This window comes from Ovis canadensis, chromosome 16 (genome assembly GCF_042477335.2).
Source record: "Ovis canadensis isolate MfBH-ARS-UI-01 breed Bighorn chromosome 16, ARS-UI_OviCan_v2, whole genome shotgun sequence".
Lineage (NCBI taxonomy): Eukaryota > Metazoa > Chordata > Mammalia > Artiodactyla > Bovidae > Ovis > Ovis canadensis.
This window is the reverse complement of record NC_091260.1, coordinates 75,091,720-75,119,060: the sequence shown is the minus strand read 5'-3', so window position 1 is coordinate 75,119,060 and position 27,341 is coordinate 75,091,720. Positions and strand designations below refer to the sequence as shown.

The window sequence follows — 27,341 nt, the reverse complement described above, 5'->3', positions numbered from 1 at the left end:
TCATGTAAACTCTGTAAGGGGTTCTAATAAAGATATAACTTTCTCCATTTTCATTATAAAGAGATAAAATAAATCTGCACCTTTTCCTAGACATACCTTATAAGCAGTTCCTTTTAGCTGTTTATTATATTTCAAATTAAGTAATATAAAAATCATAATACTTTACCACCCACCAACTATACAGTTCCCAAGTTTCCACTTTAGAAATATATCATATAATAAAAATGACCCAGGTAGAAAGGGTGGCTCATGTAAATAACATGCCAAAGATATTGTGCATATTGTACCTAGGTGGGCACATAAATTTACTCTGAATGGTTTATTTAAAATACATAAATAAATTGAAAATTTCTAAGTATGAACAGCTCTTTCATTATATATGCAAATAGTTCTAACATATCCTTTTTTATATGTCAGTAATTTGTGGGAAATCTATATGACAATTACTGACAGGTATCATTTTGAGAATGATTTTCTACACCTATTTACTCGATCTTTTACTCTGATAAAGGCACTTCTATGAATAGCTCATCAGTTTCACAATAAAAAGTAGGTTTTAGAACTTTAATCTGTACCTTAGAAATGGTTTCTGAATACATTTGCTGGGGGAAAAGGCAATTCTGGTATAAATGAGTGTTCAGAATAGCCATGATTGATATACATGAATATAAGAGCAGTCCCTTAAGAGACTGTTTTAGGGCATCTTTCTCCTCAGCCAATCCATTTTAGCAAATTGGAAAATGGTTTTGCAATGATGAGCGCTATAGACAGTTGATACCTAAAATGATAACATTACAAATTCACTCTGATGCAAATTCTCCTTGCATCAAAAAGTGTATCACTATAAAGCAGTAACAACTAAGTGCAAGGTTTAACATGTAAAACAGAAATGCAATCCTATAGTTAATATTTAAAAAAATTACAAAGTATGTTCAGTTAGTAACTGGCCTCTAATATAGGGGTGGGAAATGTTTTTAAAATTGTACTGAGTTGAATGGTATCCTTTCCCCCCAAAAGATGTGTCCACACGAAATCCCTAGAAATTGTGAAAGGTTACTTAGTGGGAAAGGGTTTTTAAAGATGTAATTAAGGTAAAGATCTTAAGATGAGAGCTTCTGAAAGTCAATGATCAATGTCCTTATAAAAGATACTAGTGGAGAAAGACACAGAGGAGGTCTTGTGAAGGTCTTGTGAAGGTGAATAACTCCAGGCAAGAGACTGGAGTTATGTATCATAAGCCAAGGAGTGGCTGGAGCCAGCAGAACCTGGGAGAGTTCAGAAAAGATCCTCTCTCCTTAGCATTCCTCCATAAAGAAGGCTGAGTGCTGAAGAATTGATGCTTTTGAATTGCGGCACTGGAGAAGACTCTTGCGAGTCCCTTGGACAGTAAGGAGATTAAACCAGTCAATCCTAATGGAAATCAACCCTGCATATTCACTGGAAGGACTGATGCTAAAGCTGAAGCTTCAATCCTTTGGCCACCTGATGAGAAGAGCTGACTTATTGGAAAAGATCCTGATGCTGGGAAAGATTGAGGGCAGGAGAAGATTGAGGGTGACAGAGGATGACATGGTTGGATGGCATCACCAACTCAATAGATAAGAGATTGAGCAAATTCCAGGAGATGATGAAGGACAAAGAAGCCTGGTGTGCTGCAGTCCATGGGGTCACAGAGTCAGACACGACTCAGTGACTGAAATGACTGAATTGAACTGAGGGAACATAGCCCTGTCAGCATAGGTGATTTTGAACTTCTGAGAGAGTCAGTTCATTGGTAGGCTGATAAGAAGACCAGGGTTCCTGAGGAGGAGAAAGGGGTCTGGAGCCCTCTAGAAAGAGAAAGGAATCTGGGGCTCTCAAGGAGAAAAAGACATTTTCTACATGGCTTTGTTTTAATCAATGTAACAGTGTATCTTGCTCCAGGACATGTTTCTCCTTAACAAGAAGGTTTTCTGACCAATCTTGTTATCTTAAGAAGTATGTTGTGGGAATGGGTCTGGTTAAATCTAATCTTGTTAATTTCAGATGCATGTTATTGGAGTAGGTCTGGTAAAGTATATAAGGCCTTGATAAGACTAGTGATGGGGGCACTCACCATATGCCTCCTGATGTCTTTGTCAGAAGCTTTGTCTGTCCCTTTTGTTATTTTAATAAAACTCTGCTACACAAAAGCTCTTGAGTGATCAAGCCTAGTCTCTGGTCCCGAAACTAAATCTTCTTCTTCGGAGATCAAGAATCCAATATCGTTCACTGTAAGCTATAACTTCTGGCCCCCAATCTGTGAGGTAATGAATTTATTTTAAGACACTCGTTGTAGTAATTTGTCATGGCAGCCTAGGAAACCACTACAGTATTTTTCTGGTATGATCAAATGTTTTCATAGTATAGCCTTCACGATTTACTATTATCTGTATGCTACTATGGGAGACCCAGGTTCGATCCCTGGGTTGGGAAGATCTCCTGGAGAAGGAAATGGCAACTCACTCCAGTATTCCTGCCTGGAGAATCCCAGGGACGGAGGAGCCTGGTAGGCTACAGTCCACAGGGTCGTAAAAAGTCGGACACGACTGAGCGACTTCACTTCACTTCATTTCAGTATGCTGCTACGTTTCGTGCCTTGTACCAATTCACTTCTTTGCTAAGTACTTATTGTATACTAGGGCTGTGCTAATTCATGACAATTACTTATATCTTTTGGTCCCTGGGGAGTAGCTATTTATTGATGCTAAATAACTTGGCCACATATAGCTCAATATTAAAAAAAAATTAAACGACATGATTAAAAAAATGGGCAGAACTAAGTGGACATTTTTTCCAAAGAGGAAATGCAGATGGACACTTGGAACATGAAAAGATGCTCAACATCGCTAATCATCAGGGAAACACAAATTGAAACCACAGCGAGGTATCACTTTACACCTGAGAACACAAATAACAAGTGTTGACAAGGATGTAGACAAAGGAGAACCCTTGTACACTGTTAGTGGGAATGTAAATTGATGCAATCTCTTATGGAAAACAATATGGAAGTTTCTCAGGAAACTAAAATATGTAGTTCTCAAAGAACTACATATGACCCAGCAATTCCACTTCTAGGAATATATCTAAAAAACACCCCACTAATTAGAAAATACACGTGCATCCAATGTTCATAAGAGCATTATGTATAGAAGGCATTGTGGGTGTCCATCAACAGATATATGCCATAAAAAAGAATGAAAATTTTCCCATTTGCAGCAACACAGATGGACTTGGCAATATGCTAAATGAAATATGTCAGACAGAGAAAGATAAATGCTATATGCTGCTGCTGCTGCTGCTGCTGCTAAGTCGCTTCAGTTGTGTCAGACTCTGTGCAACCCCACAGACGGCAGCCCGCCAGGCTCTGCCGTCCCTGGGACTCTCCAGGCAAGAACACTGGAGTGGGTTGCCATTTCCTTCTCCAATGCATGAAAGTGAAAAGTGAAAGTGAAATCACTCAGTCGTGTCCAACTCTTCGTCACCCCATGGACTGCAGCCCACCAGGCTCCTCCATCCATGGGATTTTCCAGGCAAGAGTACTGGAGTTGGGTGCCATTGCTTTCTCTGAAATGCTATATGCTATCACTTATATGGGGCTTTCCTGATAGCTCAGTCAGTAAAGAATCCACCTGCACTGCAGGAGACCCAGGTTCGATTCCTGGATCAGGAAGGTCCGCTGGAGGAGGAATAGGCTACCCACTCCAGTGCTCTGTCCTGGAGAATTCCATGGAATGTATAGTACTGTACAGTATTCTGGCCTAGAAAATCCCATGGACTGTATAACTTATATGTGGAATCAAAAAACAACAACAATAAACCCGTGAATAAAACAAACAGTAATGCAGACTTAGGAATAGAGAAGAAACCAGTTGTTACCAGTGGAGGGCGTGCAGGAAGGAGGGGCAAGATAGGGGTTGGTGGGGGGAGGGTTATCACGGGATTACACAAAATCGTACGTGTGAAGCTTTTCTTGAAAATTGTAAATCACTGTAGAATTTTAAAAATCCCCCATCCAATCAAAACAACAGCAACAAAAAGTCATGGAGGAAAATCCAGTTGCTACTTCCCACTTGAAACAATAAGAATGCATAAGTCGCTGGAAGTTTCTTCCATGCTCATCAAAGCCCTGCTCTCCACTCCTGGGCACACTGAAGATCACAATTCTCTACCACCCTGCATGTGTTTGGGGCCATGTACCATCTCCTGCCCCAAGCACAGAAGGGCGGACATGTGGTTTCCATGCACTCCCTTGTGAAGCCCTATGTTGAGAAGGGTCCCTGAGTAACCACATGCTGGGGAAATTTCTGCCAAACCAGAGAAGACACAACATGAATGACAAATAAACCATAGTTTTGTTAAAACTCTGAAGCTGGAGGGTTGTTTTCTTGGGCAGAATAAATGTCACACTGAATAATACAGAAATATGCCATTATTTGAGTTCATAAGGCATCTCCAACTTCTCCATCTTTCATTTCCACAGTTTAGAGCTGGGAGAAAACGTCTCCGCTCACCCTGGCACAAATAAGGCAGTGCTCCGGCATTTCGCATCCTTTGAGATTTATCCCCTCATCCACAGTAATGGGTGATTTTACACATAGAAGTACACATCACACTGTTACATATTTACTTTTTGTTCATTTCTTTAAAAATAGTTTCAATTTTATGTGCAACAGAAACAAGAAGAAACATTTTTTATCACAATTGAAAAAATACTATTGACAGCAAAAATGAAATTATCTGCTCGAAGCAGGGGTATCTCCCCTGGAGCAGACAAAGAGCATTAATCATGTAAATGGTTTCCTGATTTCCTTAGCAGAGTTAAAATGCACTAAAAGTATGACTGATCACAGAAAATAGACGTCCCAAGAGACACTGGGTTTGGATTTTATTTCCTTTATGTGTGCCCTTTACTTTCTATGCAATTGCATATTTATGCAATTGATTCTTAAAAGCTGCCCTAAGGTGGACACTTTTTTTTAAAAAAAGCAAACTCTTTATTCATTCAATAGAAATTATGCCTATACTTCAGACACTCTTATTTAAGGTGTCTTTCCCCCAATCATATCATTCAACTTAATCTAATATAAAAGTCAGTTTTGAGGCTGTTGTAGCTTTCATGTATGTTCAGTTTCAGGAAATAAAGTTTGCTTTCACTACCAAAATTCTATTTCTTAGACTAGAAATAATGTCTAAAGAATTAAATGTGGGCTTTAGCGGCACTAGTGGTAGAGAATCTGCCTGCTAATGCAGGAGATAAAAGAGACGTGGGTTCAGGAAGATCCCTGGATCAGGAAGATCCCCTGGAGGAGGGCATGGTAACCCATGCCAACATTCTTGCCTGGAGAATCCCATGGGCAGAGAAGCCTGGCAGGCTGCAGTCCACAGAGTCGTAAAGACTTGGACATGACTGAAGAGACTTAGCACACACACATGCATATTTAAATACAACTTTATATAAGTTTCAGAACTCAGTTATTGTGAGAATACACATATATATTTATAACAAAGACCATCATAAGTAACATTTAGCTTTTAAATACAAACACACACACAAACACACACACACATAAATATATACTGGTAATGCTAGAAAAGAATTTTTAAAACAATATTTTAAAAGCACAATCCTAGTAGCAAATGCATAGATACCTTTCGCTTTACAACAGGCAATATTCTAACTGATTTCTAGTTAAACTTTACAACAAAACTTTTGAGAGGTGATATTTTCCCATTTTATAGAGGATGAAACTGAGCTGAAAAGTTCTTATGGAACTTGCTGGAGACCCCACAGTCAACAAATACTGAAGCCAGGATTATTACCCTGACCACCTGCTTCTAGAGACTACTTTCTAAACTAACATTCTATTCACACACTTGGCACAAAAATTGAACTCCTATGCAATTAAAGCCATAAACTCCAGAAACTAAGGTGAAAAAACAAGCCACATCCTGGGAGAAGATATTTACAATGCATACAGCTTACAAAGGGTTATCTTGCAGAACATTATAAATAACTCCTATAAATCAATGAGGAAGAGATTAAGAGATCAAGTAGGAAAGAGGTCAACTAATATATGTAAAATTGATGAAGAGCAGAAAAACCAAGAATGCATACATTAAAAGAGACTCAATCCTATCAAAAGTTAAAAGAATAGAAATTGACAGATACCTCTTTAATCCTCCACAATCTATAAAACTACTAGAAAGTCTGACTGTGCTAAATGTTGAAGAGGAGATGAAGAAATGTTAACTCATACACTGTATGTGGGACAGCAAACTAGCGAAACACTTGGGTGAGTTGTGAGTCAATATCTGATAATGTTTTATGTGCAAATACCCAATCATCCAGGCTTCCCTGGTAGTTCAGTGGTAAGGAACCCACCTGTCAATGTGGGAGATGTGAGTTCCATCTCTGGGTCAGGAAGATACCCTGGAAGAGGAAATGGCAACCCACTCCAGTATTCTTGCCTGGGAAATCCCATGGAAGGAGAAGCCTAGAGGGCTACAGTCCATGGGGTCTGAAAGAGTCAGACATGACTTAATGACTAAACAACAATCCAGTCATCTAGCAATTTTCCTTCTAGGTAGAGCCTTCAGGGAAACCTGTGCACCTGTGCCCAGAAAACTTATACAGACTGTTCCTGCCTATACGCTGGCAGTAGCAAAACAAACGAAACAACCTAAGGGAACAACAATAGGGAAACTGACAAATTCTGCTCCATAATAGTAGGATTCCACATCATATATGACATAACATGGAAAACACCATTTGGCAGCTAAAGCAAATTAGCCCGATATGTGATGTACATAAAGTGAAAGCGTCACTTGCTTAGTCATGTCTGACTCCTTGCGACTCCATGGACTGTAGCCTTCCCTTTTTCCAGGGGAATCTTCCCAACCCAGGAAGCAAAGCCAGGTCTCCCACATTGGAGGGGGATTCTTTACCAGCTGAGCCACAAGTGAAGCCCAAGAACACTGGAGGAGTAGCCTATCCCTTCTCCAGGGGATCTTCCCCACCCAGGAATCGAACTGGGGTCTCCTGCATTGCAGGTGGATTCTTTACCAACTGAGCTATGAGGGAAGCCCAGAGTCTGCTAGGCTTCTCTGTTTATGGGATTTCCCAGGCAAGAATCCTGGAGTGGGTTGCCATTCCTTTCTCCAGCGGATCCTCCCAACACAGGGATCGAATCTGGGTCTCTTGCATTGCAGACAGATTCTTTACCATCTGAGGCACCAGGGAAGCCCAGTGCACACATGGGTCAGGCTCAAAAGCAAAATATAGAGTGGAAAACATAAACTGCACGTGAGACATGTACTCCAGGACTCTGATGATGAAAAAATTCTAAGACACTGACTAAATAATATTGCATATAAATACAAACACACACATGTACGTGTAAGAGGGAGAGAGACCATACAAAGACAGATTAAAGAGATGCACCCAAACTCACGATGGTGAGAGCAGAGGAAAGTAAGTCTGAGCAGGGACGAAAAGGGAATCTCACTTTTAACTCAAATGTTTAATGTTATGAAAAATGGGGGGGGAAAAAGGTTAACATGAATTTAAGAATATCTTTGATACTTGAAACCAGGAAATCACAATTTCTTACATTAGAAACATGTTCAGTTAAATATTTTCATAAATCCTTGTGACTTGGTTCTACATCATATTCTCATCATTGTCAGAATCACTCAGAGTTGAAACTCAAACGATGTGAGACAATTCTGAAATCTGTAAGTGTAAATAATTGAGGGAAGTAATGGTTTCGAATATAATGAGTTTTTTCTTGCACATAGATATATGACAGTATTACTTTTACTTACTATTACTTTTGCTCAAGTTTGAACAGTTTGAACATTTCAAGCGGGCAAACAATAACTTTCAAGTTCTGAGGTCATGAGTTCCTCCAGAAATGATTTTCAGTCTTATCATTTCTAGCATGATAGTCTCCTTATCCACCTCTGGGTCATTTCTAATATATATATATATGTATATATATATATATATATGAAAGTTCAAAGAGTTTTCTTAATGTTAGGAAAAGACACAAAGTGAACCATTACTACAGCTACTCGGCCTGTTACGAACCTGCTCAAATACATTTTCGTAGTTTCTTTTTCAACTTTTTGATGCCTGAAGCACCAATTCCTTGCACTGTATTGTGTGGCATTTTATTGCTCACAATATCGCTCAAAATGAAATAAAGGAAAGGAACTATGAGTTTGTGGTCACCTGGCTTTCAAGTTAAGCAATGTACCTAAAACATAAGCCAGAAAAACTATTGTGAAGTATTAATCAATTGCTTCCGAACTGACATTTGATGCTCGCCTACAGGAACAAAGGACCTTTTATTTACACTGTCCCTATGGCCTGAAACTGTATCCTCACATAAAGTCTTTTTCAGTATATGGCTTTTGCATGCAGCCACATCACAAAAATAGCCATTGGTGGTAAAATAAAATGACCTTGGTCAAAAGTCTCGAATATCATGAAAATAAAACATATTTAGAAAAAATGGTGAGACACAGTACCCGTGGAGCTCTGTTCAGGATGCTGTTGCTCTTGAATGCTATGGACAGTAACCAGTCCTTATTAATTTGGTTGGCAAGTGACCCTGCTTCTCCCAGAACTTTCTGCAGAACTGATTTTCTTTCAATTTTTTGCCTTGTGGACTATAAGTGTTTGTGGTCTATTGCCAAATGAATATCACAGTATTTCCACCATGCAGTAAGAATGTTTATTTGTTTCTTAGGCCACACGTCTTCTATCCACTTTAACTATTTTCATCAAAATGTAATTTTGCAGCTACTATATTATAATAATGTTTAATGGTATACGGTGGGCAGTTATAGGACCACAAAGCCCAAATGAGGAGACTGTGTGCGTGGTGTCCAATTCTTCAAGTCAGGCTCAAAGGCTAGACTCCTTTCAGCTCTGCTCCTATCAATACAGGACACTTCGGGCAAGTGACTTAAACTCTCAGGGCTTACATGGAGACATCTTGAGGCTTAAAGAAATCAGCTCATATCAAGTGATTTCTATATCAAGTGATCAGGGCCTGGCATGTCTTGAGTAAGTATGCAACTGTTTCCTTTTCACTCTATTGCTCAAATGGTCACTATAGTTTATAGATTATTTTGTTGTAGTTCAGTCACTAAGTCATGTCTGACTCTGTGATCTCGTGGACTGCAGCACCCCTGGCTTCCTGTCTGTTACTCTCTCCTGGAGTTTGTTCAAGCTCATGTCCATTGAGTCAGTGATGTCATCCAAGCATCTCATCCTCTGTCATCCCCTTCTCCTCTTGCCTTCAATCTTTCCCAGCATCAGTCTTTTCCAAGGAATCAGCTCTTTGCATCAGGTGGCCAAAATATTGGAGCTTCAGCTTCAGCATCAGTCCTTCTAATGAATGCTCAGGGTTGATTTCTTTTAGGATTGACTGGTTTGATAGTGGCTTATTATAATTTATATCACCTATTAGAATACATTGCTGCCCACTGTGTGTGGGGATGGGAGAAGTCAACACGGGGACAGATCGGGGGGAAATGGGAACAGGAGACTTAGAAAACACCCAGGAATAGTAGGACCAGTCCTGGAGAAAATGGTAAAACAGCATCTCCACCAGCCCTTGGTACCTGCTCACTGTGGCTCTGGGCTTGCAGGACAGAGAGACGCACGGCCAGCTCGCCATATCCTGGCAGTCTGCGGGATGTGACAATAAGGACACAGGGCAGGAAGGAACATTCACGAAGAGGTGTGTTTGGGGCACTGCTGCACCCAGGTCCATGGGACCTTGAGCATGTCCATCACTTACTCTGAGCTTGGTTTCTCTCTTTGTAAAATGGGGCTATTCCTAGAAAATTTCCCATAGGGATCTTGTGACAGTTAAGTGTGTGATGTATGTAAGACCCATAAAATAGTGCTGAGAATATTTTGTTATTGTTCAGTTGTTAAGTCGTGTCTGACTCTCTGCGACCCCATGAATGACAACACACCAGGCTCCTCTGTCCTCCACTATCTTCTAGAGTTTGCTCAAATTCATGTCCACTGAGTGCCATCCAACCATCCCATCCTCTGCCACCCTGTTCTACTTTTGCCTTCAGCTGGGATCATAGGAGCCATTAAAAACAAAGTAAGCCAACATTATCACAAATAGGACAGAGGCTTGAGAGAGAACAACTCATAGAACTGAAAGTTCAATAAGCCAACGTACAGAATCCCACTTGTCCGTGTTCAGTTTGGTTCACTTCAGTCACCCAGTCGTGTCCATGTTGGAGGCCAATTAATATCATCACACAAATATGTTACAGGCTTTGAGGACTTTATACTGTCTCATTTTTTTCCACACTAAACTGAGGAAGGAAAAAAGGCAGTCTGTGATTTCCAAAGAAAGATGATTTGCTTTTTAAGCCTTAAGTTTTCCATTCACCCCCAAACAGGAGGCTTCCCCTGACAACTGCTTCTGTTCTCGCCATAGTAAAGACTTTAAAGACCGTTTGCTCTTTTCCAAACCTTGGAAGAAAATGAATCACATCCAAATTGCTATTATTAATTTCCATTTAGTTTGAGGCAGGGGAAATTCACATTCCTAAGCTATTAATAAATCTGTTGTACGTGATGACTGTTGAAATACCCAGGCAACTGATAACCTCAAAATGGTAAGACTCACTCACTGTAGTCTGGATACATATGGCCCCAAAGTTTATCACAGAGGACCACAACACTGATGGGTATGTGAGCTGGTCAGCTTGAGAGAAGCAAGGGGGAATAAATAGGAGTTCTGTTTTGTCTTCATTCCTCCAAAATACATACTCCAGTTTCTAGTAACCATAGAGTGTTTGCCTTAGGCCTTATCACTCTAAATGCACTAGCTACACAAAGCCAAGTTCTAACCTTGGGAAAGACATACTGGCTAGTTTCTCTTTTGGAAATGCTTTCATAGTTTTGGAGTTGACCATAGTTCAATTACAATAGACATATTATGTGTAAAATTCAATATGAGAAGGAGGAACAAATGGTGAATTATAATCTAGAAAATTCACACATTATATTTGTCTCTGTAGTCTTTTGGGAGACTTCTCATGCATGTACTAGGTATTTTTCAAGATGCTATACTAGTACACAAGAATTTTACAGTAGTTGAAGCAAAATTTCTGAATGCCAGCCACAATAGGCAATAAAGCACTGTAATATCTTTGTCTGTGGGCATTCCATAGATTGGAACACATACACCACAATTGAAGATGACTGGGGATACTATTAATCAGATGACTAATACGATCTCTTATCACATTTTGAAATGCTTTCCAAACCATCAAAAATTGAGACGTTTGCATGGTTTATTTGCTAAGTGTTTACTATCATTTTATATATGATTATACTAATAATGTCCTTTGGTACTCATCATAACTCACAGTGAGATCTTTGATTAACCCGAATGTTTTATTCAATCATCTTGAGGGTGATCAGAAAGTTGCTGTATTTTGCAGTTTGATCATTCATAACTGATTTCTAAGGCAAGAGAGGGTTTTTTTTTGTTTTTTTGTTTTTTTGTGTGTGTGTGTTTACCGGCAGAAGCGGTACCAATGTCAAGGTTCTCAGATTTTCAAGTTTCAGGCTTCAGCATTCAATATCTTGGAAATATGCCTACTGCTAGGGTCCTCTCAGTGGACAGACTGGCTTAATCTTGGGGATACTGCCAGGCAAAAGGAAAGGTCAAGCTTGTGTGTCCGTAGCTTCCTGTGATTGGGTAATGTTGTGTGTGTGTGTGAACGTGCATATGTGTGTGGGTGCATCTCACCTTTCCTCTAAAGCACTCTGATCTGCTCACAGCTTTTCTTCCACCTGCTGTTCTGTCATTGAGTGTGTGGTCTATTATAGACATGTCAAACCCTGGTTAATGGGTTTGACTAGAATTGATATAATTTTATTAGGAAAAGTGAAGCTAACATCCCTTAGATATTTAAGGAAAATTTATGCAAATTACCATTGCCTGTTTTATAGAAAAGACAAAACTGAAACTTTGGTTTTGTGACATTGAATACCAACAGATAATCTGTGAAAATAAAGCTCAATGTTATTGTCTTTATAGAGCACAAGGCAAGTAATATTCATGAACAGCTCTCATTGTATTATAGATCCTTACTTCCTTATGATCAGTGGCAAGTTTCTTTAAACAACTTGAAGGTTCCGTTCACATGTTTAATGTTCATAACATTAAATCAGAACAAATGTTCATAGTAGTTTATGTATAATTTCAAAAAACTAGAAACAACCAAATGTCCCACAATATGTGAGGTGTTAAACAAGGTGATGCAGCCATACCAAGGAGAGGCATGTAGCAAGAAAAAGGAAGCCTACTATGGATTATGCAACAAACAACTTAGAAATATCTCAAGTGCATTACGCTGAGCAGAAAAGATCAATTAACATTCTTGAAATAACAAAATTACAGAAGTGGAGAACAGAGCAGTGGCTGTCAGGGGTTTGGGAGCATGAATGTGGGAATGGCTGTAAACAGGGGTGGCAGGAGGAGGCCTTGTGGCTATGAAACAGTCCTGAACTGTCTGCGGCTGTGGTTACAGCAGCTACTTAGGTAATACGATTACACAGAACTAAACTCTAGTCAAGGCTATGGTTTTTCCAGTGGTCATGTATGGATGTGAGAGTTGGACTGTGGAGAAAGCGGAGCACCAAAGAACTGATGCTTTTGAGCTGTGGTGTTGGAGAAGACTCTTGAGAGTCCCTTGGACTGCAAGGAGATCCAACCAGTTCATTCTGAAGGTGATCAGTCCTGGATGTTCATTGGAAGGACTGATGCTGAGGCTGAAACTCCAATACTTTGGCCACCTCATGCTAAGACTTGTCTCATTAGAAAAGACCCTGATGCTGGGAGGGATTGGGGGCAGGAGGAGAAGGGGACAACAGAGGATGAGATGGCTGGATGGCATCACCGACTTGATGCACATGGGTTTGGGTGAACTCTGGGAGTTGGTGATGGACAGGGAGGCCTGGTGTGCTGTGATTCGTGGGGTTGCAAAGAGTCGGATATGACTGAGAGACTGAACTGAACTGAACTGAAACACACTTAATACTCAGTATTCAACAAACAAAGATCATGGCATTCAGTCCCATCACTCCATGGCACACAGATGGGGAAAAAGAGGAAACAGTGGCAGGTTTTAATTTTGGGGGCTCCAAAATCACCATGAATGGTGACTGCAGCCACAAAATTAAAAGATGCTTGCTTCTTGGAAGAAAAACTATGACAAACCTAGACAGTGTATTAAAAAGCAAAGATATTTTGCCAACAAAGGTCTATATAGTGAAAGTTATGGTTTTTCCAGTAGTCATATACAGATGTGAGAGCTGGACCACAAACAAGGCTGAACATCAAAGTATTGATGCATTTGAACTGTGGTGTTGGAGAAGATTCTTGAGAGTCCCTTGAACTGCAAGGAGATCCAACCAGTTCATCCTAAAGGAAATAAACCCTGAATGTTCATTGGAAGGACTGATGCTGAATCTGAAGCTCCAATACTTTGGCCACCTGATGTGAAGAGCTGACTCACTGGAAAAGACCCTGATGCTGGGAAAGGTTGAAAGCAGAAAGAGGGGGCAACAGAGGATGAGACGATTGGATGGCATCACCAACTCAATGGACATGAGTTTGAGCAAGCTCTGGGAGATGGTGATGGACAGGAAAGCCTGAGGTGCTGCAGTTCATGGGGTTGCAAAGAGTTGGACATGACTTAGCGACTGAACAACAGAACACACAGGCATAAAAGAGTGCATGAAAAACTGGGGAAATCTGTGCCTGGTACCAATGTCAATTTCCTGGTCAGGACACTGTACTACATAGCCATGCACGATGCTGCCACTGGCGGGAACTGGGAGTACTCAAGTACACTTCTCTGTGGATCCTATTTTGTGGCTTCCTATGAATCTATCAGTTCAGTTCAGGTCAGTCACTCAGTCGCATCTGACTCTTTGTGACCCTATGGATTTTGAATCTATAATCATTTCAAAGTAAAAAAGTAGAAAACAGTTCAATGGGGTAAGGGTTGGCTTCACTTCAGTTCTTTGCCCTGAACTGATTTTTCTATATGCAATTAGTTACTCAATTATCCTCATGTAATAAATAAGAATTAAAACAAGACTGAGAATAGTGGAGTAAAGAGGAAGCAGAAACAATGACACCAGTGTCCACTTGTGAATATCCATTTTTGTTCTTCATCGTTAGCAAGCAGAGCTCAGGTGACCCTACCCTGGGCTCCTTTCTGTTTTGTTCTGTAAATGATGTCATTATCCTTGGAACAAAATATTTCTATCAGTCTGCCCACTGCCAATCTGATGCAAGGAACTGTGCTGCTTCTCAATGAAAATGTATCCATCGCATCTGTTTTCTGCTTATCAGGCCCTCATACCGACTTCCAATGCCATGTTTTCTTTTCTTTCTATTTTTACTTTTTATTTAAATTCTTCCCTATACTTTAAATTTTAATATAGAGTAAAAACACCATTTTGATTTAAATAAAACTAGTTTGTGTGTGTCTGTGTGTGTTAGTCGCTCAGTCGTATCTGACTCTTTCTGACCCCATGGACTGTAGCCTGCCCAGGGTCTTTATTAAAGGTACAGTCGTCAATCATATGAATATACTTATGAAACTGAAGGCATTACTGTATTGTTTGAAGGTTTCTGGTGAATTTGCATTATTTTTGCTGCTAAAAAATTGTGCAATGACTTACCCATTGCCTAGATTAAAAAAAAAAATAGTAAACTCTTCAGTTTAGAATACTTAGTTTGGTTTAGCATACAAATAAATAGTTTAGTTTAGAATACAAAGTTCTTCATTATCTAGTATTGCGCTGCCTCTATTATTTCTATCTCTTCCTATATCAGGAAAAGTAAAAACAGTATTTTGGCTTACGGTACTAGAGCAAAGCATACATCCTAATGCATTCTACCTGAGTCTAAGAGCTCTCACATGATCTAATTCACTGGCTCTCTGGAAGCAGGCCCGTTAAAGTTAGGCTTTCATGTGACAGATACGCTCCTCGCCTCCTGCTAATTCACAGGGAAGCTACCACGGGGGGCCAGTAGACTTCGACAACCCCCACCTCCCATCCTGACTCAATGGAAACTGGTCTTCTTGATTACATCTGGCAGTTTCTTTCTATATTTATTACAGTGGGAAAAAAAATCATACATTAAAAAATCATTTTCAAACATTTACTATCAGATATTTGAAACTGAAAATCTAGATCAACCTCTCTACTTTCTTTCATTTTACCATTGCATGGCAGCTGTATTTGTCCTGATCTTTCCTTTTTTAAAAAAATTAATTAATTCATTTTAATTGGAAGCTAATTACAATACTGTAGTGGTTTTTGCTATACATTGACATGATTCAGCCATGGGTATACATGTGTCCCCCATCCTGAACCCCCCTCCCACCTCCTTCCCCATCCCATCACTCAGGGTTGTCCCAAGGCAGTGGCTTTGAGTGACCTGTTCCATGCGTTGAACTTGGACTTGTCATTACCATTACCATATGGTAATATACATGTTTTAATGTTATTTTCTCAAATCATCCCGCCCTCCTTTTAAGAAAGAATGAGGATTTGAACCTGAAGTGCTATATTCATACATAGTCGTGTCCGACTTTGCCACCCAGGGACTGTAGTCTGTAGTCTCCTCTGTCCACGAGATTTTTCAGGCAAGAATACTGAAGTAGGTTGCCATTTTCTCCTCCAGGGGATCTTCCGGACACACTGTGTCTCCTGCATTGCAGGCAAATTCTTAACAGCTGAGCCATCAGGGAATGCAAGGTGTCACTAACAATTGTACTGCCTGTCAAATGCATAGCTGTTTAAATGTATAAAAGTTAATAAACGTTATATGGCAGCCGGGATGGGAGGGGAGTTTTGGGGGAGAATGGATACCTGTATATGTATGGCTGAATTCCTTCCCCATTCACCTGAAACTATCACAACATTGTTGTTCATCAGTTATACCTCAATACAAAATAAAAAGTCTTTTTTAAAGCAACAAATCAAAATATCTATTAATGTTCTTAACAATTTAAAGCATTTCTTTCCTCAAATCGTTTTCAAAATCCTTAGCCTCTACCTATCCATTCTCCACTTGCAAATGTCTCTTGAAACTCAATTTTTTTGTTCTCTCTCTAACCTGGAAGATGGAAGGAAGTCCTCCCGTGGACAGAGATACTCCCCTTAACCAAAGTTTGGTTTGGCTCTTCTGGGATCTATTTGACTAGGCTCAATCTTGGGTACTCATGCCTTTCCCTATAGAGTCCAGTTCTTTTTAGACTCGGGGCAACCAGAATTCCCCACTCTGAATATCTAATCATTCTTGATATCTGATCAGGTTTCTCATCCCCCACCATCATCCACCCCCAGGTGATGTCTGATCACTGGCCAGTGGTCAGCCAGAATCCTGTTAGCTCTGTTCAGCCAGAATTCCTCCCTTCTTCCTGATGCTTCCTTTTAGTGACTTTCTATCCACTGACCCTCATCCTGCTCCCCTGAGCCCACTCTCTCCCCTTATGACAAACCCCATCCTGGTAGCTTCCCTTGCATAAAGTCTTACTGTTCCTTAGCAAGAATCATTGAATAATTTTTTCCTATAACACCATCACAAATTCCCTCTGCCCAAAATTGCTGCGTAACACTGGAAGCTCAATCTGGTGCTCTGTGACAATCTAGAGGGGTTGGGTGCAGTGGGAGGTGGGAGGAAGGTTCAAGAGGGAAGGGACATATGTATCCCTATGGCTGATTCGTGTTATTGCATGGCAGAAACCAACTCAGCATTGTAAAGCAATTATTCTTCAATTAAAAATAAATTTAAGAAGATTCCCTGTGCCCAAGAGGAAAGTGGAAGAAGTCACATCCGCTCTATAACGTAAGTCTCCTCCCATGTGCTGAGATTACATTATCAGGACCAGCTTCATGTGTCTGAGACCTGTGCAGCTGTAGCTGGCCTCACGCTCAGAGGACCCCAGGCTTGATTTAACTCTCTACCGCTGACGTCTTGGAACTGCCAATAATCTGTCTTTGAACGTGTATCTTGCAAGTGAAATCCAACAGAACAACGAAACACATACATGAGAGGAGTCCTCTATTTCCTGCTGCCTCCTTCACACACTGCATTTGTAGGATGTGAATACTGCAGTCTGGCCCTCCTGGGCTCATGGTAGGCTGTGGAAGACCGAAGGCAAGTACAAGGCAAATGCCTTACATTTATAACTGAGTCAGCGAGAGTGCTGACAGCCCCCTGCTCCCTCTGCACCAGAACTTGCTTTGATTCAAGAAGGCAATGATGTTTTAAGAAGTATAGATGATCAAGGAAACTCATCACAGAGGAACCCTTTTTTACTCATGTTATTCACCCAAGGTTAACCAACTATTTATGCTGAAAATGATGACCTAAAAAGAAAGGGAAGTTATGCCAACCCACAGTTCTATTTCCTTCCAGTCCTTCCTCAGTCTTTAGTTAAAAGAACATTGGTAGAATACACACAAATCAAGAAGTGAGACAATGACAGCCGATGCCGGAGTCCAGCTCCAGCAGCCAAGGATTCAACCTGAAAAGATGGACGGTGTCAGCGATGATGTAGCTCCGTACTGTGAGTCAGAAGCTGAGGTAGATTTGTGCAGTGTTTCCACTGTTTTGGTAAGAATGAAATACATATGTATGTAGAGACCATAAATTATGAACTGTGTAATTTCTGTGATTCTGAATACAAGTTAAATGTGTTTATATTGACATTTGCAATGATTCTGTGGTTGCACAATACACAGATAAATAGTAAAGTCCATGCAAATAATTTGAAATTCTAGTTTTTCTTTATTTAGAATGATAGGAAATTATAAATAAAAAACATGAAGACAAGTCAAGAGAGACCATGGAAGAAAGAAAAAGGCTTGAGCATCTCTTTAGTACTTTACATGGTATTTCCATTCCTGCTTTTTGGACAAAAAGCTTGAAACATTCATTTGGCACTGGGCATTGAAGATTACACAGCCAGCTCCAACCATGAGCTATCTCAGCTTGCTGTTGTGGGATTAAATGACAATGTATGTGAAAGTCCGAGGCACAAAAAGAATATCAACCAGTTACCTCTGGAGAGCTCAGATGGTAAAGAATCCACCTGCAATGCAGGAGACCCAGCTTCAATCCCTGGGCTGGGAAGATCTGGAGAAGGGAATGACAACCCATTCCAGTATGTTTGCTTTTTTTTTTTTTCTTGGACTGCCTATTTATTTCAAGTTTAAGATTCTCTTTTATACTTTTACGAAAACATGAGGTCAGAGGTTTGACATTTTCAGTTCCCCCTCTCCCAGATTTATTATCTCGTAAATCATGTTGCTCTTCAGAGTTCCTGCTTCAGTGATTCTCTCAGAATCAGCCTTATCATCTATTATCTACCTCTTCTAATGTGTCCTAGTGATAACTTGTAATTACATTATAACTCATACTACATTCCTCAGTTTACTAGTATCTTCCTAAATCCTGTTTGCCAGTAACATCCTGAGCTCACTGTCTCTTAAAAAGGTTTCTAGCTATAGTGTCTCTAAAAATTCCTAACTTCTATAAGCTATAGTAAAATATGCTAACTTTATAACATTCCTTAAATCTTTAACTTCTAACTATTTTAATTATTTCTAAGCTCTAAATTCAGTAAACTCCTTTGCCATAAACATTTTCCTCACAAATAGGCTTCAGATAGCAATCCCTCCCATGGCCTCAAGCTATGGCCTATGTGCTCATCCTGGAACACTCTTTTGTAAAAGTCCTTGAACAAACGTCAATGATTAACTTTATGAATTATTTTCTTTTTTTTAAAGTTATTATTATTTGTTTAATTTTTATTTTTACTTTATTTTACTTTACAATACTGTATTGGTTTTGCCATACATTGACATGAATCCACCACGGGTGTACATGCGATCCCAAACATGAATCCCCCTCCCACCTCCCTCCCCACAACAGCCCTCTGGGTCATCCCTGTGCACCAGCCCCAAGCATGCTGTATCCTGCATTGGACATAGACTGGTGATTTGATTCTTACATGATAGTATACATGTTTCAATGCCATTCTCCTAAATCATCCCACCCTCTCCCTCTCCCTCTGAGTCCAGAAGTCCGCTATACACATCTGTGTCTTTTTTGCTGTCTTGCATACAGGGTCATCATTGCCATCTTTCTAAATTCCAATATGTGTGTTAGTATATCCAGTATGTTTTTTATTCAAATAAAATTTAAAAGACTTCAATGTGAAATACAAAAGATAGGAATACATTTAAAATGTGTGTAGATTCATGTAATACTTTGCAAATAATTGACTTTATTTTGGGTTCTGTTTGTCTAAACACTAAGCATTTGTCTTCCAGGTTTTTCATTCACAATATTTTATACTTTATTTTTCCTTTGTTGACTTTTCTCCTCCTTTGGCATTGCACAGTCTTTTTCTGTCCCCCCCCCCCCCACTGGTATTTCTTCCTCCATAAGAGAGGCATTGGATTTCAGATACTAAGAGGCATATTTGTATCTATGCTTTGTACTGCTGTGTGCTCTTGGCATATTGTCACATTCTTGCCTAGAGAATACCATGGACAGAGGAGCCTGGCAGGCTACAGTCTGAGGGTCGCAAAGAGTCGGACATGACTGAGTGGCTTTCACACTCATTTCCAGCTCCACCCAGCTGCCTCTCTCCTACTTTTCATTCCTGTCGCCTTTTCTTGCTCCAATCAATTACTCTCTATGTCACTGAAATCAATATTCTAAAGCAGAAACTAGATTATGGCAATCCCTCATTCCAAAGTCTTCTGTGATTGCCTACTGTCTGTGAGATCAAAGCCCTAGCTACTTTGCAGAGCACGCTCTGCCTGCAAGGACCCCTGACCCACCTTGAGGAGCTAGCCTCAGCTGACTGCTTTAGATATCCAGGCTGATCTAGGTTCTGCATCCTTAGAGACCCCAGAGCACGTTGATCACTTATTGAAACATGCCTTGGCGATCTGTCTTTACATTCGTCTTTGCCAGACTTTCAGCTCCTCATCTATTTCATTCTCATCTCATCTGTGTAACATTCTCATCTCTGTATTTCTGAATAGGAAGTTCTGGGACCAGCACTTGTTAAAATTGGTTCACAATTGGAGATCAGCGCAATTAGTAAGAGCAGGATGTTCACTTCATATTCTAGGTGTACCCTTTATTTCCCTGAATTTTGTCTTCCTTCAAATTGCACTGTGAAAAAACAGGAACTCTGCCACTTTTGTTATACTTCTGTCATACAGCATTGCTGGAATAAGTAATTTACCAAGTAGATGTTGTGACTCGTACAACCTCAACTAGAATAAAAACATTCACTAATCAGCTGCTAAGCTATCAGTGGCCCCATATAGTAAATAAAAACACATTATCAAATGCTGCACCATGACAAATCCTCTTATAAAAACAACAAACACTTATTAATATTTTATATACCTAAATTTATACATAACCTTTTTTTTTTCCTTAAACTCAGTATATATCTTGATTCAAGGGAAAGTCACAGTGGGCAAAATGTCTCCTCTTTGAGGTAGAGGATCATTGGAAAAGACCCTGATGCTGGGAAAGATTAAAGGCAGGAGGAAAAGGGGCCAACAGAGGATGAGATGGTTGGATGGCATCACTGACTCAATGGACATGAGTTTGAGCAAACTCCAGGAGATAGTGAAGGACAGAGAAGCCTGGTGTGCTGCAGTCCATGGGGTCGCAGAGAGTCGAACATTATATGGTGACTGAAGAACAACAATAATCGGGGAGGCAGTCAAGGTGATGTCCCCACACATGAGGAAAATGCCTCCTTTCCCAGACGTATTATTTTTTTACACCACTCTATAACAATCTCTCTTTTTAAAAATGGTTAGATTCCACTTATCCTACAGACTTGAACAAACTAATTTTCCTCTCCCTAATTAAGCCCGTTGCCATATTTCATTCACTCAAGCTTCCTATTAAATGAAACATTATTTTCACTTCTAAATGTTCCATGATGTGTTCCTAGTGGTTGCTAATTGGGGACAATTATATGAAGATCAATCAGAACTCATCAGTGGCCACTGTCATCAGCACATCCCCGTTCTGCTTCGGATGCCTCCATGTTGAAGGCAATAGGGCAAATCAGGACCCCGGGGGGGCCTTGATGCAGCAGCTGAGGAAATTCACAGGCAACGAGGGCATCCTTCATTTTTAATTTGTTGGTTTATTCTGGCTGGAGGGGAACTGACAAAATCTTCATCACCTAATGTGCTTAATGGTCTAAATGAAATGAGTTGGTGGTGTTGGTTTAGTTCTTATTGGACCCATTTCCAACTCATACAAACTCCCAATAAATTACCCTAATGAGTCCTTCTCACAGAACACGTGCTATGGAAATTAGACCTCAGTATTTTGTATGGATTTAAAAGCACCAAAAAAGTGAGACGGAGTCTGCAGAAAGCCAGTTATCACACCTCTCAAAGTGTAGGTCATTATCAACCCAGGGGGCTTCCCTGGTGGCTCAGATGGTAAATAACCCACCTGCAATGCGGGAGACCTGGGTTTGATCCCTGGGGTGGGAAGGTCCCCTGGGTAAGGAAATGGCTACCTACTCCAGTATTCTGGCCTGGAGAATCCCATGGACTGAGGTCCAAGGGGTCACAAAGAGTCAGATACGACTGGGCGATTGTCAGTTCCTTCCTTCCAACCTAGGAGAAAACGCTGCCCACACTGGAGGAAAGAGTATCCTCACTTTCTTTTCTTGTTGAATGAGATGTCCAGGAGAAGGAACATAATTTTTGTTTCACTTTACTTGTTATTGGTGGGGTTGAACTGCATGTCTAATGCTCAAAATTCTCCAAGCTAGGCTTCAGCAATATGTGAACTGTGAACTTCCTGATGTTCAAGCTGGTTTTAGAAAAGGCAGAGGAACCAGAGATCAAATTGCCAACATCTGCTGGATCATGGAAAAAGCAAGAGAGTTCCAGAAAAACATCTATTTCTACTTTATTGACTATGCCAAAGCCTTTGACTGTGGGGATCACAATAAACTGTGGAAAATTCTTCAAGAGATGGGAATACCAGACCACCTGACTTGCCTCTTGAGAAATCTGTATGCAGGCCAGGAAGCAACAGTTAGAACTGGACATGGAACAACAGACTGGTTCCAAATAGGAAAAGGAGTACATCAAGGCTGTATATTGTCACCCTGCTTATTTAACTTCTATGCAGAGTACATCACGAGAAACGCTGGACTGGTAGAAACACAAGCTGGAATCAAGATTGCCGGGAGAAATATCAATAACCTCAGATATGCAGATGACACAACCCTTATGGCAGAAAGTGAAGAGGAGCTAAAAGGTCTCTTGATGAAAGTGAAAGTGGAGAGTGAAAAAGTTGGCTTAAAGCTCAACATTCAGAAAACGAAGATCATGGCATCCGGTCCCATCACTCCATGGGAAATACATGGAGAAACAGTGGAAACAGTGTCAGACTTAATTTTTGGGGGCTCCAAAATCACTACAGATGGTGACTGCAGCCATGAAATTAAAAGACGCTTACTCCTTGGAAGAAAAGTTATGAACAACCTAGATAGCATATTCAAAAACAGAGACATTATTTTGCCGACTAAGGTCCATCTAGTCAAGGCTATGGTTCTTCCAGTAGTCATGTATGGATGTGAGAGTTGGACTGTGAAGAAGGCTGAGTGCGAAAGAATTGATGCTTTTGAACTGTGGTGTTGGAGAAGACTCTTGAGAGTCCCTTGGACTGCAAGGAGATCCAACCAGTTCATCCTAAAGGGAATCAATCCTGAATATTCATAGGAAGGACTGATGCTGAAGCTGAAACTCCACTACTTTGACCACCTGATGTGAAGAACTGACTCATTAGAAACGACTCTGATGCTGGGAAAGATTGAAGGCAGGAGGAGAAGGGGATGACAGAAAATGAGATGGTTGGATAGCTTCACTGACTCAGTGGATGAGTATGAGCAAACTCTGGGAGATAGTGAATGGCAGAGAAGTCTGGCATGCTGCAGTCCATGGGGATGCAAAGAGTCAAGATGTGACTAAGCGACTGAACAACAGTGTGGGGAAGGAACTGGTATGAAGGTGGTCAAAAGGTACAAACCTACAGTTAAAAGATAATAATGAAGGATATAAGGTACAATATGATAAATATAATTAGAAATCAGCAAAACATTTAAAGCAATTTTCCAATAAGTACAAACTAGAAAAAAAAATCAAAGAGCTATATGATATAGCTGTTGTCAAGGCGGTAAAACCTAAGATTTCTTATCACAAGGAAAAAAATGGTTTTTTTTTTTTTTTTTTTTACTATTTTCTTAATTTTGCATCTAGCTGAGATGATAGATATTCACTATATATATTGTTGTTTAGTCACGAAGTCATATCCAACTCTTTTGCGACCCCAAAACTATAGTCCACCAAGCTCTTCTGTACATGGGATTTCCCAAGCAAGAACACTGGAGTGGGTTGGCATTTCCTCTTCCAGGGGATTTTCCCACCCTAAGGATCGAATCCGTGTCTCCTGCCTCTCCTGAACTGCAGGCGGGTTCTTAACCACTGCAGCCATCGGGGAAGCCCAGCCAGTTAAACTAGACACACTTATGTCAGGAATGTGAAAGATAAAGTTAGCTGCAGATTCTTGCCACTGCATGACTTTTACTCTCCCCATTCCCTTGAATCTGAACTGCTCATGACTTGCTTGCTGCTGCTGCTAAGTCACTTCAGTCGTGTCCGACTCCGTGTGACCCCGTAGACAGCAGCCCACCAGGCTCCCCTGTCCCTGGGACTCTCCAGGCAAGAACACTGGAGCGGGTTGATTAGACTGCTGAAATGCAGCAGAAGTCATAACTGTACCCTTGTATGTTCTTAGGGCTGGGCCTTCAGAGATATACAACTGTAGATCCCTTCAGGAGAGAACGCTGCTTTTGGAAGCAAGACGCTGTATGAGGGGTCTGACTACCTCACGACAGCCAAGTTACGAGGAAGCCCAGGCTGGCCACATGGCAAGAGAGGGGGCACATGGAGGTCCTTCCTGACCTTCCTTTTGTGCCCAGCCTCACTTAATGGTCACATGCAAGAAAAGAACTACCCAGATGCACCTTGCCTGGATTCTTCATCCACAGGATCTTGAGCAAGTAGAACAGGGTTTGTTGTTAAAGCCACCAGGGTTTGGGCTGGCTTATTAAAAGCAACTGATCATGAAAACACGGGTAGAGCACAGAACATAGCACTCCTCGGAAGCCGACAGTAGTAAAGGAAAAGGAACTAATGACTGACTTGGAAATTTTCAAGGGAAAATGTATTTCTGTGTTGCTTTTTTTTTTGTTAACCTGTTAACCATTTTATTTTTTATTGCTTTACAATGACCATTGTTTCTCAGCCTTCAGGCTAAGATAAAAAAATAGTATGAGAGCTTCCCTGGTGCTTCATTGGTAAAGAATCTTCCTGCCAATTCAGGAGACATGGGTTCAATCCTTGGACTGGGAAGATCCCCTGGAGAAGGAAATGGCAATCTGCTCTAGTATTCTTTCATGAAAAATTCCACAGAGGAGCCTGCAGGGCTACAGTTCATGGGTCACAAAAGAGTCAGATGTGACTGAGCGACTGAGCACACAGTTGCTTGACTGGGTCGCGTTAGTTCCTGCTACACAACAAAGGGAATCAGCTACATGTATACATATACGCCCTCCCTCCTGAGCTCTGCCCCCATGCCACCCTCTGCATTTTGTTTTGAAGAGAAAAATACTTGCAGAAATAGGGGCTTAAACATGAACTACCTGCCTCACGGTATCCTGAGTAAACGAAACATTTACTTTATTTAAAGTTACAATGAATTCAAGTGAATACACATGAGATTTGCTCAATACAATATGCTTCTGGGGTTGAGATTTAAAAAAATGTAAAATACTTAAGGCCTGTTACACTAAGTAAAAATACTGTTTGAAATGGAAATGATGTATAAAATTATAATTGGATAGTGGATAATATTGAAAGTATTATAACTTAGCATACACTGGCATAGAACCACATAGACTAGAGAAAACAAAGAAGAAGTGAAATTCACCAGGGAAACTATAGGGGCAGAAGTGTGTTTTGAGCCTGATCTTTAAAAAAAAAAAAAAAAACCAAAAACCCGAGGATAAATTGGACAGTAGAATCAAGGGGAATGCCAAGAGAATATCGACATGGCAGATTTCTAATATGAACTAAAGATGAAAGAAAAATAAAAATCAATAACTTATTTAAGTCAGTTTAACATTTCTAGACACCACTTTAGCTCAGCTGTGCAGAATGTAATTCAGACTGGGAACTACTTCTGCTAACGTATTGCGGTGGCGAAAGAGAAGGGTGAAAGGGGAAGAGGGGTCATTTCAAAGGAACACGGATATTTAGGCTCTACTGGAAGGAGAAGGAGTATGAGAGAATGAGCCAAATGAAATGAAAAGCAAAAGCAACGTACAAAACCTCTCCCAAACCAAAACCCCAACCAACCAACAAATAAATAAAAATCATACAAAGAAGGAACTGATACAGGGGCACCTTGCTTTGAACTGATTACTATGATTGTCTGCGTGTGTCTGTGTGTGTATATTTTGCAACAGTAAGCATTTTAATAATTCAGGTGTCCTGGAAAGAAGGGGATTAAAATTAGCTCTGTAATGAAATTTAAGAGCGAAAACTGCTCTTAAAATGAGAAAGAAAATGGATGTGAATTTTCTCCACATGAAGTTTTTCGTGGTTTTAAGAGGACCATGTGTGCCTGTGTGGTCACCGAGTCCTGTCTGACTCTTTGCCTCAGAGACTGTAGCCCACCAGGCTCCTCTGTCTACGGGATTTCCCAGCAAGAATTCTTCACTGGGGTGCCATTCCCCACTCCAAGGGAGCTTTCAGACCCACGGATTGAAACCACATCTCCTGTATCTCCTGCATTGGCAGATAGATTCTTTACCACTGAGCTGCTTGGAAAGCAGTAAATACCTAGTAGTAAATTTATTATTGGTAAATTGTTGCTCAGTCATTCAGTCGTGTCTGACTCTTTGCAACCCCATGGACTGCAGCACACCAGGCTGTCTATCTGCCGGAGCTTACTCAAACGCATGTCATTGAGTCAGTGATGCCATTCAACCATCATGCCCTCTGTTGTCCTCTTCTCCTCCTGCCTTCAATCTTTCCCAGCATCAGGGTCTTTTTTAATCAGTCAGCTCTACACATGAGTGGCCAAAGTATTGGAGCCTCAATTTCGGCATCAGTCCTTGCAATAAATATTCAGGATTGATTTCTTTTATTTATTTTTTTTTTAATTTTTTTATTTTTTTTAGTTTTTTATTTTTTAAATTTTAAAATCTTTAATTCTTACATGCATTCCCAAACATGAACCCCCCTCCCACCGCCCTCCCCATAACATCTTTCTGGGTCATCCCCATGCACCAGCCCCAAGCATGCGGCATCCTGCGTCAGACATAGACTGGCGATTCAATTCACATGATAGTATACATGTTAGAATGTCATTCTCCCAAATCATCCCACCCTCTCCCTCTCCCTCTGAGTCTAAAAGTCCGTTATACACATCTGTGTCTCTTTCCCTGTCTTGCATACAGGGTCGTCATTGCCATCTTCCTAAATTCCATATATATGTGTTAGTATACTGTATTGGTGTTTTTCTTTCTGGCTTACTTCACTCTGTATAATCGGCTCCAGTTTCATCCATCTCATCAGAACTGATTCAAATGAATTCTTTTTAACTGCTGAGTAATACTCCATTGTGTATATGTACCACAGCTTTCTTATCCATTCATCTGCTGATGGACATCTAGGTTGTTTCCATGTCCTGGCTATTATAAACAGTGCTGCGATGAACATTGGGGTACATGTGTCTCTTTCAATTCTGGTTTCCTCGGTGTGTATGCCCAGCAGTGGGATTGCTGGGTCATAAGGTAGTTCTATTTGCAATTTTTTAAGGAATCTCCACACTGTTCTCCATAGTGGCTGTACTAGTTTGCATTCCCACCAACAGTGTAGGAGGGTTCCCTTTTCTCCACACCCTCTCCAGCAATTATTGCTTGCAGATTTTTGGATCGCAGCCATTCTGACTGGTGTGAAGTGGTACCTCATTGTGGTTTTGATTTGCATTTCTCTAATAATGAGTGAAGTTGAGCATCTTTTCATGTGTTTGTTAGCCATCCGTATGTCTTCTTTGGAGAAATGTCTATTTAGTTCTTTGGCCCATTTTTTGATTGGGTCGTTT

At 40.5% G+C, this 27,341-nt stretch overlaps 1 protein-coding gene across 1 annotated transcript in view; it reads right to left on the bottom strand.

Annotated features, from left to right (window-relative positions):
- The window catches only part of CTNND2 (catenin delta 2), a 1,126,037-nt gene that overhangs the window by 513,990 nt on the left and 584,706 nt on the right, over positions 1-27,341 (bottom strand). The window lies entirely within an intron of this gene.